At 39.7% G+C, this 20,418-nt stretch overlaps 1 protein-coding gene across 1 annotated transcript in view; it reads left to right on the top strand.

Moving 5' to 3' along the window:
- Positions 1–20,418, top strand: part of GUCY1A2 (guanylate cyclase 1 soluble subunit alpha 2) — a 333,141-nt gene that overhangs the window by 298,436 nt on the left and 14,287 nt on the right. The window lies entirely within an intron of this gene.

The following is a 20,418-nucleotide window of genomic DNA, read 5'->3' as shown; positions in this document are numbered from 1 at the left end:
GATTGGGATGGCATTGAAGGTATAGATTGCTCTGGGTAGCATAGACATTTTAACAATGTTTATTCTTTCGATCCATGAGCATGGAATATTTTTCCATCTTTTTCTGTCTTCTTCAATTTCTTTCATGCGTGTTTTGTGGTTCCTAGAGTATAGATCCTTTACCTCTTTGGCTACATTTATTCCAAGGTATCTTAGGGTTTTTGGTGCTATTGTAAATGGAATCATTTCTCTAATTTCTACTTCTACAGTTGCGTTGTTAGTGTATAAGAAAGCAACTGATTTCTGTGCATTGATTTTATATCCTGCCACATTACTGAATTGCTCTATGGGTTCTAGTAATCTGGGGGTGGAGTCTTGGGTTTTCCACATAAAGTATCATGTCGTCTGCGAAAAGAGAGAGTTTGACTTCTTCTTTGCCAATTTGAATACCTTTTATTTCTTTTTGTTGTCTGATTGCAGTTGCTAGGACTTCGAGTACTATGTTGAACAGTAGTGGTGAGAGTGGGCATCCTTGATGTGTTCCTGATCTTAAGGGAAAGGCTCTCAGCTTTTCCCCATTGAGGATGATATTCACTGTGTTTTTCATAGATGGATTTTATGAACTTGAGGAATGTTCCCCCACCCCTATACCCTGAAGCGTTTTAATCAGGAAAGGATTTTGTATTTTGTCAAATACTTTTTCTGCATCAATTGAGAGGACCATATGGTTCTTCTCTCTCCTCTTACTGTGTTCTGTCACATTGATTGATTTGCGAATGTTGAACCACCCTTGCATCCTGGGGATAAATCCCACTTGGTCATGGTGGATGATCCTTTTAATGTATTGTTGGATCCTATTAGCTAGGATTTTGTTGAGGATTTTGGAATCCATATTCATCAGGGATATCGGTCTGAAATTCCCCTTTTTGATGGGGTCTTGGTTTGGGGATTAAGGTAATGCTGGCCTCGTAGAATGAGTCTGGAAGTTTTCCTTCTGTTTCGATTTTTTGAAACAGCTTCAGTAGAATAGGTATTATTTCTTCTTTGAACATTTGGTAGAAATCCCCAGGGAATCCATCAGGCCCTGAACTCTTGTTTTTTTGGGAGGTTTTTGATCACTGCTTCAATCTCGTTACTGGTTACTGGCCTATTCAGGTTGTCAATTTCTTCCTGTTTCAGTCTTGGCAGCTTATAGGTTTCCAGGAAGGCATCCATTTCATCCAGGTTGCTCAATTTATTGGCATATAGTTGTTGATATTAATTTATTTCCTTGGTGTTAGTCATGATCTCTCCCCTTTCATTCATAATTTTATTAATTTGGGTCCTTTCTCTTTTCTTTTGCATAAGTCTGGCCAGTGGTTTATCAATCTTATTCATTCAAAGAACCAGCTTCTGATTTCATTGATCTGATCTATTGTGTTTCTGGTTTCTAATTCATTGATCTCTGCTCTAATCTTAATTATTTCTCTTCTACTGTGTGGCTTAGGCATCGTTTGTTGCTTTTTCTCTAGTTCTTGAAGGTGTAGAGTTAGTTGGTGAATTCGGGATTTTTCTATTTTTTTGAGTAAGGCTTGGATGGCTATGTATTTCCCCCTTAGGACTGCCTTTGCAGTATCCCATAGGTTTTGAACTGATGTGTTTTTGTTCTCATTGGTTTCCATGAATTGTTTAAGTTCTTCTTGGATTTCCTGGTTGACCCAAACATTCTTGAGCAGAGTGGTCTTTAGCTTCCAAGTGTTTGAATTTCTGCCAAATTTTTTCTTGTGATTGAGTTCCAGTTTTAAAGCATTGTGGTCTGAGAATATGCAGGGAATAATCTCAATCTTTTCGTATCAGTTGAGACCTGATTTGTGACCCAGTATATGGTCTATTCTGGAGAAAGTTCCATGTGCGCTCGAGAAGAATGAGTATTCTCTTGTTTTAGGGTGGAATGTTCTGTATAAATCTGAGGTCCATCTGGTCCAGTATGTCATTCAAAGCTCTTGTTTCTTTGTTGATTTTCTGCTTAGATGATCTGTCCATTGCTGAGACTGGAGTATTGAGTTCTCCTACAATTACCGTATTGTTATCAATACAGTTGGCTTATGTAGATGGCTGCTCCCATGTTGGGGGCTTAGATATTTACAATTGTTAGATCTTCTTGTTGGATAGACCCTTTAAGAATGATATAGTGTCCTTCTGTGTCTCTGTAGACTTTAGTTTAAAATCTGACTTGTCTGATACTAGAATTGCTACCCCAGCTTTCTTTTGAGGTCCGCTGGCATGGAAGATGGATCTCCATCCCTTCACTGTCAGTCTGGATGTATCTTTAGGTTCAAAATGAGTCTCTTGTAGACAGCATATGGATGGGTCCTGTCTTTTTATCCAATCTGCAACCCTGTGCCATTTTATGGGAGCACTTAGGCCGTTCACGTTGAGAGTGATTATTGAAAGATATGAATTAATTGTCATCATGTTGCCTGTGAAGACCTTGTTTTTATAGATTGTTCCTGTAAATTTCTGTTGTATATCACTCTTGGGGTCTTTCTCCTTTTATAGAACCCCCCCTTAATATTTATTGCAGGGCCGACTTAGTGGTCACATATTCTTTCAGTTTCTGCCAGTTGTGGAAGCTCTGCATCTCTCCATCCATTCTAAATGACAGCCCTGCCAGATAAAGTATTCTTGGCTGCATATTCTTCTCATTTAGTACCCTGAATATGTCTTGCCAGGCCTCTGTGGGTAGGTCTGCTGTCATTCTGATGTTCCTCCCTTGGTACGTAAGGAATCTCTTCCCCCTAACTGCCCTTAAGATGGTTTCCTTGGTTCTAAGATTTGGGAGTTTTACTCTTACATGCCAGGGTGTTGGCCTCTTTTCCTTGATCTTGGGAGGGGTCCTCTGTGCCTCTAGGATGAGAATGTTTGTTTCATTTTCCAGATTAGAGAAGTTCTCAGCTACGATTTGCTCAAATACATCTTCTAATCCTCTCTCTCTCTCCCCACTCCCTCCGGGATTCCAATAATTCTGACATTGGAACGTTTCATGGTCTCACTTATTTCTCTGATTCTATTTTCATGGATTGAGTTGTTTTTGCCTGGCCTCCTCTTTTCCCTTTTTATCTATTAAATTTTCTTCCAGGTGACTTATTCATTCTTGTGCCTCACTTACCCTAGCTGTTAGATTATCTAGATTAGATTGGATCTCATTGATAGCATTTTTAAATTCTGCCAATTCAGCTTTCATTTCTGCCCTTAGAGACTATGTTGCCATTAATTGATTTCTCCATTCTAGCCATTGTCTTCACAATTGCTAGCCTGAATTCCATCTCTGACATCTTGGTTATATCTGCATCCATTTGTAAATCTGCGGCATAAATCATAATCTCTGAGTCTTTTCTATTTTGGGGGCTCCTCCTCCTAGTCATTCTGTTGATGGGTGGTTGAGGGGATGTATAGAGTCCAAATTATTGACCAGAACCCAAGGAAGATGCACCTGTTTTCTAGGGACCTTAGGGTTGCTGGCCTCTTGTTTTCCAAGCCTGTCTTCCGGGAGAGGGGCCTGCCGCGCTGTGACTCAGGCAACCCTGTTTGGGCGGAGTACCCCCGCTCCCCTGTGGTGGGGGATGGGCTCAGCAGGAATCAGTTTTGGGGTCTTTGTTCTCTGGTGGCTTTCTGCGTCTCTTCCACGAGTCAGAGCAGAGAGACCGCAGTCTGTTCTTCAGTGAGCTCTCCAGGCCATGCTCCGTTTCTGTCTGTGCTGCTATAAACTGCAGCGCCCCCAGTCCTGCCTCCAGGTCGGGGCACATCTCTGCCCTTTGTGCTTCTAAAACCACCAGCTGCTCCCAGTTCACATAGGCAACCCTCCCCCCTCAGAGTTTCCGTCCTGGGGGGGCTTCCCTAAAGTCCTTTCCTCGCCGCTACCCGTCTGTGCCCTGTTCCCAGTACACAAGGCTGTCGTTCATTGGCGGTGTAGAATCCCCATGGCTGGGCTCCCTCCCACTGCCATTTATCCTCCAATAACTGCCCGCGGAATCACGGTTCCCCACCTTGAAACCAACCACCTGCAATATTCTGTTTGTAGAGATCCAGATCTTCTTACATCTGTGGGTGCTCGGAGTGGTCTGGTAGATATCCAGCTCAGTTCCGGGGACCAGTTGGAATAGGGTCCCCTACTCCTCCGCCATCTTTTCTCCCTCTAGCCTCCTGTTTTTAAAAAATCAAAATGCTCATATGCACCAATCACTCGATGTTTAAAGAAAATAAGTATTTGGTCTGTTATTTTATGCTGTCCTGTCAGCCTCATAACTGACTTTATTGATCATCTTATCCTTTATGGAGGCATCAAAACAGTAAACACTATGTTTTACGAAAGAAAAATAATCATTGAAGACAAATGACTTAATGGTTTTCCCAAGAGGAAAACTTGAGTGGTGCCTCAAGAATTATATTTCTACTTTTCCAATTACAGACATCAACATTAATATTACCCTAGTAAGTATGCCAGTAAAAGTCTCATCTAGCTAAATTGAATGATCTATGCATTCTCAACCTGCACTAATAAATAAGCTTTGAGATAAATTCGATCAAAATATTTTTTTCCACAAGGAAACTGAGAACCAGAGAACTTAAGTGATTTAATCCAGGTTATTTGCTAATTTGCTCCTCATGGCACCTGTATGGGGGAGGGACGCTAAAATTGAAGAGATCAGATTTACATAGTTTAGCTACCAGCCTCTTCTCCTCTATTGTTTCTATTACTCCCTTACCATATTTTCTCCCCACAAAAATTAGTATTTTTGAGAAGCATGACCTTAGGGTAAGTTGCAAGGAATGTTTGCTTTCGTTTTTTAGCTTCTAAATAGTTTCCTCATGCTGCCTTGCCTTCTTTGGGTCTGAAGTCATTAAAACTCTTTCTATGTCTCTTTACACTTTATCTAGGCGAATTCTCCATCTAATTGGTTCAGGAATATTTAAAATAGATAACATAGACTTCCTTAAAATTGACTAATGAAATCAACGGAGAATTGTCCATTTACTCTGTCCCTTCTATACAAAATGGCCAGTGTGATGATGGACTTGTTTTAAGAAATAATTTTGGTCAGAGAGAAGTGAAAAAATGTGAGGCAATTATTTAATTGACAAGAGCTGACTACAGTTATCTTTTCTAATCTCTTATTTGTCATCTCTTTCTAAAGTTCTGCTTTTAGACATGGGAAACTTTTTAGTGTTTTGAATTTTAAGTCTCTTTGGTATTTGGTCTGTTAGATGGAGTAAAGGTCAGAACTGACAATGTCCGCAGAATCCACTGGGGCTGAATCATCTTTAGCTCTTTAGTATCCTGAAACTCATGAATTTAAGAGGCTTTTGACGTTCAAATAGGAAATACATGCCAGAATGTGCTCTCTCTCAAAAGCATCAGGCACGCAGACTGTGGAGTCCATAGTAAGCACTTTGCTGTCAATATTTAACTATTGTTGCTTCCAGAAAAAAATGAGTCACAGCGTCAGAGTAGGGCTCTCTGCCCCATACTTTTCAGAGCACATACAGGAAGACTATCCCTCTTTGAGAACTTAACTTGAATTTTAATACCCATAAACTGATAATCCTATAGAATTGCCACAAAATTTGCAATTTCTAATGTCTGTAACCTTAAAATGCATACAAATTTGGTGAGATCCTTCTGTTTTCACAGTGAGCTAAATTCTTACTTTCCTTATTTGAACAGGAGTGTTATTTCCAGAGCATGAATTATTGAATTTCAAGGGATTTTAGGCTCTCTAGCTTACTCAATAACTATAGTTTCATTGGACCTATCTTCAAACTGCATCAGATATACAGAGCAGAGTTCCATTTCTTCCACTCAGTTGGAAAGAAGAGGAAGAGGAAAAATTCAAGACCTACAGAACACTTAGGAAAATACAAAGAATCTTCATCTTTTTTTTATTTTCATTTTTCAGAACTGTCATTCTTCTCCAGCACTCAAAGGTATCACGTCTAAGGCCATTATAATATTATCAAAAAGATATTCAGATGACTAATTAGCAAAAGAGACCTATAATTTAATACAGCAGATTGAACACCTGAATTTATCATTTTTTTCTGAAAGAACAGTAAAATGATGGTAAGCATATAAAAGAAGTATAGCCCTCTCCCAACATATACATACAAGGAATGGAAGACAGCAAGATGGAAGGTGCATACATGAGTGGTATTTGGCTTCATACAGAGGCCAAAGCTGAAGTCTCAGGTTCCAATGAAAAAGGTACAGATAAGGAGCAACCATGTTCACTCTAAATCTAAATATTGGTTGATTCACACACACAGAATAAGAGAAAGGAACTAATTACCGGATTAATTCACCAAGTGCAACGTAAAACTGAGAGGATTTCTGGAATAAGAACAAAAAGGAGAAACTGCCCCAGTATTTTAAGCAGGAGGAGTTTTCATACAATGAATGATATGCTTACAAAATCAATAAAAGGGGAAAAAGAGCAGATTCTAAACTGAATATCTCTAAACAATGCGCCTAAAATATAGAACTGGCCAGTTAGGCAAGCTCCAACCCCTGAGGTTACCACTCGAGCCATGGCCACAACCATACCTGCCTCTGAACATCAGGAAACTGAAAAATAGATGCCTTATATATACATTCCATGATTAGAAAATTAGGTGAGAAAGTTAACAATATGGGGCCATTTTTTGCATACTCAGGAAACTAGGAACTAGAGACATCTGCAAAATTCTAATCTTGACAATGCTAACTGTTGCTAAAGGAAAATGGAGTCTACTTCACTTCTGTCATTCAAATACTGGAAAGATACATCTAAGAACCCAATAATCACACAGAAACAGTTGCCAGGAATTTTTGTTTTGTTTTGTTTTTTAGCTGGGTAGTTATGTACTTACCTGAAGCTCCATTACTAAGAAAGAATAGATTTGAGGGGACAAGTAACTCTAGAACAATATAAGAGGTCTGTGTTTCTTGAGATATTGAACCAAAATGGTTCTAAATTTAGGTAGGTGAATATAGGGGATTAAGTAAAAGTATGCATACTGAACAGTGAGATTTCTAGCTCATTTCCTCCATTCTGCTTCCAGAATGCTAGAAGCTAGGTGTAATGTAGTGGGCATGATTGCAACATTAGTACTTGGGCAAATTAGCCCAAAGGAAAGCCACTAAATGTATTTATACTTAGCATAATGACATGGTCAGGGGAAATCTACAATTCCGCACAATCTAGCTACTTTTATCATAAAGCTTCCAATCAAATTTTAACGCCTAACAGTTAAATAGAAAGAGAATCCCAAGCATATTAGTCATTTCCTGAACACTTTTAACATGGAAGAGAAAGACCAAAATCAACACGAAAATAGCAACTAGTCAATTAACATCTGGAGCAGAAACAATAGAGAAAAACAACCAAAGCCAAAAATCAGTAAAAAGATGATTAGTATTGTCCTCAGTTTCAGAAGGTGATTAAGAGCACAGCAGGGTAAAAAAGAAACAATCATGTGACACAAATTAAGTTTGGAAATCAAAAATGTGATGGCTCAACTTTTAAAATTCTATAGAAGAATGAGAAAATACTGAAGGCAATCTCACAGAGAGTAGAAAGTAGATCAGAGAGAAAAGAAAACAATTGGACTGACTAAGCAGAAATACAGAGAAAGAACACATACAAAAAATTTCCCAGAACTAAAAGATAGATAGAACTTGCTATATTAAAAGGTTCCACTAGGGGTCATTTTAATGATTAAAAAAGGTGCACTGATGGGAGTTGTGGACCAAGATGGCGAAGCAGAAAGCCTGCGCTCCCCTCCTCCACGGACACACCAACCAGCCGTTCCTGCTCGAGAACTGAGGGCTGACTGAAGAGCAGCCGCACAACAAAAGATAGACCACCTAAGGGAATGGAAGAGAAACAGAGACCTGGTAATGAAAGGATTGCCCACCCCCCAACACCACAAACTGCAGTGGGGAGGAATAGTACTGAAGAAGGCGAACTAGAATATAAAGGAAACAGACCCCAGCCCAGAGCCCTGCCATATGGCGGAGGGGCTGGTGAGGGCCACTGTTTGTCCTGTCCATGCTATATCAAGTTGGAGAGGGAATGCAGAGTCTGGGTATAATAGGCAACCAGCTGCTTCAGTGAGAGCTGGATCCCTACCCCACAACAGCGGCAGATAGCCCGAGGCATAGAAAAAAAAAAGGCATGATTTCAGAGAACAACTAGAAAATAAAGGATCCAGCCCTAGAGCACTACCAGATGCCAGGGGAGCTGCTGGAACTCCCTCTATGTGGAAGGGCTGGCAAGTACCATAGTTTATATCCCTACCCCCTTACACACCTTGACAGCAAAGACAGGAGCACTTGCCGGGCCTCCTTGACAACCTACCTCCTCAGTGACTCCTAGGCATCAAGCCCACACTAGCCTCACCTGTTTTACCTAGGCAGCCCCCACAAGGCACACAACAGGACACCCCCGATCAGTGCTCACTAGAGGTCCAGCCATCTCACCAAGGTGACAGAGATGCAGGGCAGCCAGTAACATTCCAGGTCCACACCACTTTGGCTCCAGAGTAGCCCAGAACCCCCCATCCATGCCTGTTTTGGCTCCAGCCAGCAGGCCAGAGGGCCCCTGCATGGAGTTCCCCAGGAGCTTCCCACCCACACACCTGCCTCTGATCCAGCTGTTCCATCAGGGCACCCCCTGGGCAAAGCACTCAGGGAACCACCAGCCCACCCCTGTCTTGGCTCTAGCTAGCCCACCATGGTGCCCCTGGTGTAGGGCTCTCCAGGAGTCTTGGCCTGTACTCACTTTAGCTTCACCTGTCCTCCCAAGGGCCCTGTGCCTAAAGAGCCCCAGGTCCTTCCCGGGCAATGCCCACTTCAGCTCTCCTGCCAGATTTCCTTTTGTGCAGAGAGCACTGAGACTCCCTGGCTTGCACCCATTTCAGCTTCAGCTGTCTGGCCAGCATACCCTTTGTGCAGAGAGCCCTAGGACCTCCGGGCCTCCCCAGCCTGCATTCAACTTCAGCTCCAGCTGCTCCTCTAGGGTGGTCCCAACTCAGAATGCCCTGAGGTCCCAGGTCATGACAGACACAGTTCCAACCAGCTAGCCAAAGTCACCAGGCACGCACAGTGTACACAGGAGATGACCATATAAAGAGTATTCCTTCAAATTTAGTTCAGCCTAATTCGTAGAACCAAACATAGAAAGTCAAGAAAAATGAAGAGACAGAGGAATATGCTCCAAATGAAAGAATAAGGCAAAATCTTAGAAAAATAACTAAATGAAATGGAGATAAGCCATCTACCTGATAGAGTTCAAAGTAATGTTCATAGAGATGCTTACTGGACTGGAGAGAAGAGTGGATAAACTCAATAAGAACTCCAACAAAGAGAAAATTTAAAAAAAGAACTAAAGTTGACAAATAGAATAACTTAAATAAAAAAAATACACCAGAAGGAATCAGTAGTGTATTAGAGGATGCAGAAAAATGGGTCAGCAATCCGGAAGACAGGGTAATGGAAAGTATCCAGGCTGAACAGCAAAAAGAAAAAAGAATTTTTAAAAACTGAGGAAAGGTAAAGTTCTTTTGAAGTGAAAAAACATTTGCATTATAGGGGGGTCACAGACAAAGGAGCAGAAAAATTGCTTGATAAAATAATAGCAGAGAACTTCTTTAATTTACATCTAGGTTTAGGAAGCACAGAGAGTTCTGAACAAGATGAACGAAGGAGGTTCATCTTGGACCCATCATACCCCAAGGAGGATCACACCAGGAAACATAATAATTAAAGATGGAAAAGCAACTAGTTATGTACTGTGAAAACTCTATAAGCCCATCATCTGATTTTTCAGCAAAATCTTTTCAGGCTGGAAGGGAGTGGCAGGATACATTCACAGTTAGTGGCAAGGAAAAAAAAACCTGTAACCAAGAATGTTCTACACAGAAAGATTATTCAGAGTGAAAAGAGAAATAGAGATTCCCAGACAAAAATTGAAGGACTTAGTCACTAAACATGCCTTAGCAGAAATATTAAAGGGACTTACTAAAGTGGAAAAGAAGAGGCCATAATTAGAAATAAGAAAATTCTGAATGGAAAGAATTGCAATCACTTACAAAGCTAGTATGAAGGTTAAAAGTGAAAGTAGTAAAATCAGTTACATCAAAAAAATTACTACAGACACATGAAAAAGTGCTCAACATCGCTCGGCATCAGGGAAATCCAAATCAAAACCTCAATGAGATACCACCTCACACCAGTCAGACTGGCTAGAATTAACAAGTCAGGAAACGACAGATGTTGGCGGGGATGTGGAGAAAGGGGAACCCTCCTACACTGTTGGTGGGAATGCAAGCTGGTGTAGCCACTCTGGAAAAACAGTATGGAGGTTCCTCAAACAGTTGCAAATAGAGCTACCCTACGACCCAGCAATTGCACTACTGGGTATTTACCCCAAAGATACAAATGTAGGGATGCGAAGGGGTACGTGCACCCCAATGTTTATAGCAGCAATGTCCACAATAGCCAAACTGTGGAAAGAGCCAAGATGTCCATCGACAGATGAATGGATAGAGAACAAGTGGTATATATACACAATGGAATATTATGCAGCCATCAAAAGGAATGAGATCTTGCTATTCGCAACAACGTGGATGGAACTGGAGGGTGTTATGCTCAGTGAAATAAGTCAATCAGAAAAAGACATGTATCCTATGACCTCACTGATATGAGGAATTCTTAATCTCAGGAAACAGACTGAGGGTTGCTGGAGTGGTGGGGGGTGAGAGGGATGGGGTGGCTGGGTGATAGACACTGGGGAGGGTATGTGCTATGGTGAGTGCTGTGAATTGTGCAAGACTGTTGAATCACAGACCTGTACCTCTGAAACAAATAATGGAATATATGTTAAGGAAAAAAAAAAGAAGAAGATAGCAGGAGGGGAAGAATGAAGGGGGGTAAATCGGAGGGGGAGACGAACCATGAGAGACGATGGACTCTGAAAAACAAACTGAGGGCTCGAGGGGGGTGGGGGGATAGGTTAGCCTGGTGATGGGTATTAAAGAGGGCACGTTCTGCGTGGAGCACTGGGTGTTATGCACAAACGATGAATCATGGAACACTACATGAAAAACTAATGCTGTATGGTGATTAACATAACAATAAAAAATTTAAAGAAAAAAAAAGAGACACCAGGGTGCACACACACAGAGGAAAGACCATCGGAGGACACAGTAAGAAGGTGGCCATCTGCAAGGCAAGGAGAGAAGCCCCAGAAGAAACAAAACCTGCTGACACTTTGATCATGGACTTTTAGTCTCTAGATATCAGCTCCCTTTGCCTAAATACACATGTGATTACACAGCAGCACTACATTTTAATAAATGCCAATCTGAAGTGGTTCTTCTCCTGGGCTTGAACGGTCTCTTCACTCATATGCCTTGATCAGTACTCAGATGAAGATGCAAGAAGAATCTCCTGCATTCTCTCAAGCTTTCTCTTTGCTCAGAGTTCTCCTCCATGGTGCTCTGCCCTCAGATTTGTTGTAGATTTTGTCACCCTGAACTCTGAATTGTTAACTCAGGGAGACTGTGGGACTCTGTGTTTCCCCTTCCTGTGTTCAAAACTCCAAACAGGAAACTGGAACAATCCTAGGGCTTACCTCATTTGTTTCTCTTCTCTCAGGGATCATTATCTAAATTTCCATAAAATACCAGACCAGTACTCCTCAAAACCATCAAGGACATCAAAAAGAAGAAAAGCATCAGAAACTATCACACTCCAGAGGAGCCTAAGGAGACATGATGACTAACTGTAACATTGTATTCTGGATGGGATTCTGGGGCAGAAAAAGGACATTAGGTAAAAACTAAGGAAGTCTGAATAAAACATGAACTCTAATTAATAATAATGTATCAATATTGATTCACCAGTTGCAACAAATGTATCATACTCAGGTGAGATATTAACAAGAGAGTAAATAGATGCACGGTATACAGAACCCTTCTGTATCATCTTCCTAACTTTTTTGTAAATCTAAAACTATTCAAAATTAACTTTTTAAAAAGCAAAAAAAAAAATTACTTAAGGGGACTCACAAAATAAGATGTAAAATAGCACAACATATACATGAAATGTGGAGTCAGGTAGTAAAAATGAAGTTCTTTCAGAATGTGTTCAAACTTAACTGACCATCAATTTAATATAGACTTCTGTATACTTAGGATGTTATATATGACCTCATGGTAACCACAAAGCAAAAACCTATAGTAGACACAAAAAGTAGCGAAGTGTAATACTAAAGAAGCCATCACTCCCAAGGAAAGACAACAAGAAAAGGAACAATAACAACCAGAAAACAAGTAACAAAAAGCCAATAACTGTACATTTATTAATCATTACTTTAAATGTAAATGGTCTAAATGCTCTAATCAAAACACATAGGGTGATAGGATGGATGAAAATACAAGACGAACCAAATGCTGCCTACAACAGACTCACTTCAGACTTAAAGACTTACAGACTTAAAGTGAAGGGATGGTCAAAGAATTTCATGCAAATGGAAGCAGATAAAAGCCTGGGAAGCAAAACTTCTATCAGACAAAATTGATTTTAAACAAAGACTGACAAGAGACAAAGGAAGGTACCACATAGTGATAATGGGATCAACCCATAAGGAGATAAAATAATTATAAATATGCACCCAATGTTGGAACACCTAAATACATAAAGCAAATATTAACAGACATAAACAGAGAAATTGACCATAATGCAATAATACTAGGAAATTTTAATACCCCACTTACATCAGTGGATAGATCAATCATCCAGAGAGAAAATCACTGAGGAAACAGTGTCTTTGAGTGACACATTAGACCAGATGGATTTAACATACATCCAGAACATTCTGTCCAAAACCAACAATATACATTCTTTTCAAGTGCACATGGACCATTCCTCAGGATAGATCACATGTTAGGCAACAAAACAACTCTCAATAAACTAGAAATCAGTTATAAGAAAAAACTGGAAAAAAGGCCTACATATGAAGGGTAAACAACACATTATTAAGCAACCAATGTGTCAGCAAAAAATCAAAGAGAAAATTCAAAAACAAAAAAATACAAGGAGACAAAAGAAAATACAATGATCCAAAATCTTTGGGATGAAGTTCAAGCAATTCTAACAGGGAAATTAGTAGTGATACAGGTCTACCTCGAAAAACCAAGAAAAATCTCAAATAACCTAAGCTTACACCTAAAGAAACAAAGAAAGAATAAACAGAGCCCAAAGTCAGTAGAAGAAAGTAAATAAAAGACCAGAGTAGAAATAAGAGAAATACAGACTAAAAAAAAAAAAAAAAATAGAAAAGATCAATGAAAACAAGAGTTGGTTCTTTGAGAAGGCAACATTATCAAAATTGATAAAGCTTCAGCTAAACTCCTCAAGAAAAAAAGGGAGAGGAACCAAATAAATCTAAAATGCAGAAAAGAACCTGTATCACAGAAATACAAAGAATTATAAGAGAGTACTGTGAAAAGGGACAATTTCAAAGAAATGGATACATTTCTAGGAACATGCAATCTTCTAAATGGAGTCAGGAAGAAATAGAAAATTTGAATAGATCAGTTACTAGTAACAAAACTGAATTGGTAACTAAAAAAACTACCAAAAAACCAAAGTCCAGGACCAGATGTATTCTCAGGTGAATTCTATCCAATACCTAAGAAGAATTAATATCAATCCTCTTCAGCTAGTCCAAAAAATGTAAGACAAAATCTTCCAAACACATTTTATGAGGCCAGCAAAACCAAAAAAGGACACCACACACACACACACAAAAAGGATAATTATAGGCCAGTATCGCTGATGTAGAAAGATGCAAAAACCCTCAACAATATACAAGCAAACTGCATTCAAAAATACATTAAAAGGATCATTCACCACAATCAAATAAGATTTATTCTGGGGTGCAAGGATGATTTAGTATCTGCAAATCTCAATCAATACACTATGGTAATAAAATGAATAAAAATCATATGCTCATCTTACTAGCTGCAGAAAAATCACTTGACAAAATGCAACATCCTTTCATGACAAAAACTCTCAAAAAAGTGGATTTTTAGAGGGAACATACCTAATAAAGGCCATGTGTAACAAACGCACAGGTAGCATTTACTCAGTGGTGAAAACCTCAGAGCCTTTCCTCTTAGACTAGGACTAAGACAAAGATGTCCATTCTGACCACATTTATTCAACATTTTACTGGAAGTCCTAGTCACAGCAATTAGACAAGAAAAAGAAAAGGCATCCACATTGGTAAGGAACGGGTAAAACTGTCAGTATTTGCAGATGGCATGATATATAGAAAATATGGAAAACCCTAAAGACACCACTAAAAAAGTATTAGAGGTAATAAATAAATAATGTTGTAAGGTACAAAATTGAGAAATCAGTTGCATTTTTATACACTAATAATGAAGTTGCAGAAAGAGAAATTAAGAAAACAATTCCATTTACACTGGCACCAAAAGGAATAAGATATGGAGGAATAAACTGAATAAAGGAGTTTAAAGACCTGTACCTAACAATTATAAAATATTGATTAAAGTAATTGCAGAGGACACAAAAGAATGGCAAGACATACAATGCTCATGGATTGGAAGAATAAATATTGTTGAAATGTCCATACTATACAAAGCTATCTGTAGACTCAGTTGATGTCTATAGAAACACCAACAGCATTTTCCAAATAATTAGGCAAATAACTCTAAAGTTTGTATGGAACCACAAAAGTCTCTGAATAGCCAAAGCAATTTTGAGAAAGAAGAACAAAGCTGGAGTTATCACAATCCCAGATTTCAAGATATACTATAAAGCTACACTAATCAAAACTGTATGGTAGTGGCACAAAAACAGACACATAGATCAACAGAATAGAGAATCTAGAAATAAACCCACCACTTACGTGGTCAATTAATGTATGACAAAAGAGATAAGAGTATATAATGGGGAAAAGACTGTGTCTTCAACAAACTGTATTGGGAAAAATGGACAGCTACACACCCAAAGAAGGAAACTGGACCACTTTCTTACACCAAGCACAAAAATAAAAGCAAAATGGAATAGAGACCTCAATATGAGACCTGAAACCATAAAACTCTTAGATGAAAACATAGGCAGTAATCTCTTTGACATCAGCCTTAGCAACATTTTTCTAGATCTGTCTGTTCAAGGCAAACAAAAGCAAAAATAAACTATTGGGATGACACCAAAATAAAAAGCTTTTGCACAGCGAAAGAAACCATCAAACAAAAAGGCAACCTGCTGAATGAGAGAAGGTATTTGCAAATGATATATCTGATAAGGGGTTAATATCCAAAGTATATACAGAACTTAATCAACCCAGCACAAGAAAAATAGTCTTATTAAAAATTGGGTGGAGGACCTGATCTGACATTTTTTTAAAGAAAGATACAGATGGCCAACAGGTAGGAGAAGATGCTCAACATCACTAATCACTGATCACCAGAAAATGTAAATCAGAATGACAATGAGTTATCACCTTACACTTGTCCTAATAGCCAGTATCACAAAGAGAAGGAATAACAAGAATTGATGAGGATGTGGATATAAAAGAACCCTTATGCACTGCTGGGAATGCAGCCGCTGTGGAAAACAGTACAGAGGGTCCTCAAAACATTAAAATTAGAAATACTGTATGATCCAGTAATTCTACTATTGGGTTTACCCAAAGAAACCCCCTAGATTTTTGCAGCATTATTTACAATAGTTAAGTTATGGAAGCACCCTAAGTATCCATAGATGAGTGGTAAAAAATATGTGGTATATATAAACATTCCACTATTACTCAGCAGTAAAAAAGAATGAGATCTTACCATTTGCAACAACATGAGTGGACCTAGAGGGTATTATCCTAAGTGAAGTCAGTCAGTCAGAAAGACAAATACCCTATGATTGCACTTATATGTGGAATCTAAAAAATGAATAAAGATGAAAAGCAGAAACAGACCCATAATACAGAAAACCATCTGGTGGTTGCTATAGAGGAGGGGGTTGGCAAAAAAGGGTAGGGGGAGCACCCGGGTGGCTTAGTCGGTTAAGCAGCTGCTTTTGGCTCAGGTCATGGTCTCAGGGTCCTGCATCAGGCTCCCTGCTCAGCAGGGAGCCTGCTTCTCCTCCCTCTGCCCCTTCCCCCGCTTGTACTTTCTCTCTCTCTCAAATAAAATCTTTTTAAAACATGGGGAGAGAGGGGAGTGGGAGGTATAGACCTCCACTTACGGAATAAGTCACGGGAATACAAGGCAGAGCATAGGGATTGTAGTCAAGGATATTGTGATAGCACTGCATGGTGACAGAGGGTAGCCACACTCATGGTGGGCACAGCCTAACTTGTAGAGTTGTCCAAACACTGTGTTGTACACCTGCAACTGTTACATTGTGTTATCTGTACTTCAGTAAAAAAAGAGAAAAAGATACATTGAGATATACTGTCATTAATTTTTATAACACCAGAGACAGAAAGATGATGATGAGACAGACTTATGGACATACAAGGAGAAAAATCATATCCACTGGAGTAGAAAACAGAATGACATCTGAATTTCTAGCAGCAAATTTTGAGGGGAAAATCATTTCCAAATAAGAATTTAATGCCTAATGAAACCAATCAGGCTGAGAGTGAACTAACGACATTTCAGACACCCAAAATCTTTAAAAGGTCACTTTGCAGACACTCCTTCTAGCCCTGAGGCTCTGAGAGATGCCGCACATACTACTCTATGTTGCCTTGGTCTTACAGCGTCTTTTGATAGCACAGTGATCAGCGGACAAGCTAGTGAGCACTTGGTAGACAGCGCTCTGGATTGTCACTATATCAGAGCTCTGCATATTGCACAGGCCTTTTTGGTCGCTGAAACAAAGATTTTCCAATCTCACATGATGACTTCACACAGGCAGGGCTTAGAGGACCGCATGCACTCGTTGGTCGCTGTTTGAGGCTACGGCTGTGTTAATTCCAGCAAGGTTAGCTGTGTCTATGGAGCTGTCTACAGTGTCAGCTCAGCTAAAACAAAATAAAAAATATGACCACTTTATGGAAAGACATCTTCAGCAAAAATAAAAATTCTTTCTCTCTCAGTCTATATGATCAGAAGTAGGCATGCACTGGGTCAGCACTCAGCTCTTAGACGGTGTTTAATAACTGTGGACTGGCCAACTGCTGAACTCACTGACCAAAGACTGCATGAAGGTGAAGAGAATTACATGATTGGTTATCTTTCCTAATTCTGCAGTGAGAGCAGTATGGGAAATGCACATAGCAAATGGCCATGAAGACCACCCTAATTCACAATGAAATCAATGTATAGAATTGGAGAAAAGTATAAAGAAGTGCATAGAAGAATAAAAGACTAAATTCTGACCTTAGCCTATGGAGGACCAAGCTGTACTTTATATAAGCCAATTTAAGTAGGATCTGCAGAAGATAATAAATCCCAGAATAAGTTGCCTGAAATGTCATGTTGTAATTTCACTATCTTTTTAAAACTCTGGGTCTTGTGTTAAAAACATAAATTACATTTAGGTCACTTGTACCTCGGTGTGAGTAAGTTTCAGGTCCATTTACAGGACAGATACAGGATAGAGCACAGAGCTTGGTGCAAATGGGCAGAAATGGGCATGCAAACAAGGACTGAATGAGTCAGAGATGGGCAGCGAGGGTGCAGGTCCATGGACCTCCAAAGTATCAAGCTCCCCTCACATGCTGGGGGGCCATCCAGTGATCTAAAGCTGCAATGAATTCTTATCATGAAAATCAACTGGTAAGAAAAACTTTGTTGAGAGGAGGAATAGTTACAGGCAGGTGAGGTAGGATTTGTCTGGCTTCCAAATGCTTATTAAACATGTTGCCAAAACCCCCAGGTTGTATATCAACCAGCTGGGGATTAATTTAGATTTGTGTGGAATCTAAGCTTCCCTGTCTGTCCTGAGTTGCTGAAGAAAGGAATTGTTAGGCAGAGCTTTGGAGCCAGCGCAGGGACTCGGACTTAATAAAGCATTTCAGAGGGGATCAGAGGTTCTGGGGTGATCAGGGTATAAATTCCTAATCTCTGTATACACATTTGATCATTTGTTCAGCCCCACAACTCATCACCACCAGGCATGCTGTGTGAAATATTTCCCCTGACCTCCCACACAGCCCCACCCGTCACTCATTCAGATTGGCCTATTGGAAATCGTCTGAATATTGCACAAAGGCTGCTAAACCCTGGATAGCACAGGAGCTTGAATCAATTTACCCTTCTGTGCTCTCATTTATATTATTGAAATTTAAAACTTCATTTAGTTTATTAATGCCAAAATGGTTATCTGGAAAAGAATAAAGCCCCATAGAAGCTGCTGTCTTTGTCATTTTAGCACAGTGAATGGGAGATGTATTTAAAATGTCAGGAGATCAAGTCATTGTGAAGAGTTTCCTACCAAAGTGCAGTGAATTATTTAAAAGTCCCGGCATCACAAGCAGCTAGTGCACCTTCTTGCCAGTCAGGTACAATTACTTCCGTAGATGTCAACTCAGTGCTCATTCTTACTGTCAGAACATCTCAAGTACAGCAAAATATAAAGACCTTGGTGTGTCAAAGCGTGAAGAAAATCGAGGGCTTAACATAGGGAGAGAAGAATGCAGCTCATGTGGAGTCCTACCTATTTCCTGGGCCTTTAAGGAACCTTGTTTGAAAGATTGGGGTTATGCTTTATTTTATAATTGGTAAGCGTGAACTTTATTGCTCTGGTTCTTGACTTTTGTACTAAGATCCACAGTCCTCATTTCTCCATGGACCCTGTAGAATTTACTCCTTTGGATTTTATCATATGTTTTCCTGTATGCTGTCTTGCGTTGCTGCTAATTTGTTCCTGTAAGTATTTCTTGCCCTTTTAGTTCTATATTAACTTGTTCTGCACATCCCCACGCCCTCTCCTCCATTCAGAGGACTATTAGGGCATGTCACCAGCATCCGATACGTTTGTTGATTGACATCATTGATACCCAGATATCACACTGATGACTGTTGTATTTGAGCTAAGCTAAATTATTGTGGAATTCAATGCTAAATTTAACTATTGTTTAGGGAAATTTACATTTTACTTCTGAAGTAACTGATTATATGTTACATGTAAAGAAAATTGACATCTGTAAAAACAGAAATCAAAGTGTGCCAATGACTTTCATTCTGTCAATGCCTTACCTACATCTCAGTTTTGTGAAAGAAGGAGATCTTAGTGTAGTCTTACTATTTATTGTAGGGCTGAGCTTGACTAGCAGTTAACAAATCTGGATTCTAGTTCCAATGCCATCGCTGTCCGGCTGCGCCTATGAGCAAATCACTCCAACTTATTCTGGACTTACTTTTACCTTTCATAAATTTGTCGGAGAAGAGCATGTTTAGATTTTTAGATAGGGTTATATGGATGAAATAAGGTATCTGAAAGAATTCTGAAATATCAGAATGAGCCTCATTTCTTTATACCCCAAGTTAGTGTAGTCATTGTATAATTCTTTTAAAGAAATGGTCAATTAAAACTTTAAACAAAAATCCTTTATAAAGCAGAATGGTAGAACTCCCATTTGTAAAAGTAAAGAGAGATTGCTCCTACTGTGAGAGTTCTTAGTGCTACCAACTGTTATTTTCAGACATTTGTAGCCATTACGAGTCAAAGAATGATTTTCTCCCTTCCTAGTGTAAAGGTGCTAGTGACCTCGCACTTGTACATATCCTCTGTGCTCCTCGCGCCCCCGCCTTTCCGACCCCGCCTTCTGTCACCATGGGTCCTCCTCCCTGGCCCACCTCTTAACACGCACAACTTGCGTCTGCTGTTAACATCCGCCTGTCTTAGGAACAGGAGTTGTTTTTAGGAAAAAGGGGATGATGGGTTTGGCTCCAAACAGAAGTCTAAACATTAAGTTTAGTATTTCAAAACTTCATCTGGCCCTACTCTCTCAGCTTTCACTCTCGCTCTCTTCCCCCATTCCGTAAGGCTACCAAGCGGTTGGACATGTGCTGATACTGAGCCTGAGTTTCTGTATTACCTCTGGGCTTTTGCTTGTTTGCTTTTCAGTCTTTATTTTATGCTTCTTTCATTCCCTGTTTCTGTCTCTCTTGATAAAACATGGTGTTCTGTTCAACATTATATTCACAAGAGTGCTTAGGAGATTGTTCTTGGGCAATGAGAAGCAGTCCATAAGAGCTGTTGAATTAAAGTGAATTGCTGGGCCACGTTTTGAGGTCTGGGTATCAAATTTAACATGTCAGGGACCTGGACAGAGAGTAAGTCTCTAGTGTTAGTGTGCTAGAAAAGAGTCTCTAAGTGTGACTAAAAGGGAAGAGTCATGCTGTCTGACCAATAAATGCTGGAGCTCACAATACACGAAC

This window comes from Callorhinus ursinus, unplaced genomic scaffold (assembly GCF_003265705.2).
Source record: "Callorhinus ursinus isolate GAN/ISIS: 27379988/994484 unplaced genomic scaffold, GSC_fseal_2.0 scaffold19, whole genome shotgun sequence".
Taxonomy (NCBI): Eukaryota; Metazoa; Chordata; class Mammalia; order Carnivora; family Otariidae; genus Callorhinus; species Callorhinus ursinus.
The sequence above is the reverse complement of the archived record's forward strand: the minus strand, read 5'-3'. Positions and strand labels throughout refer to the sequence as shown.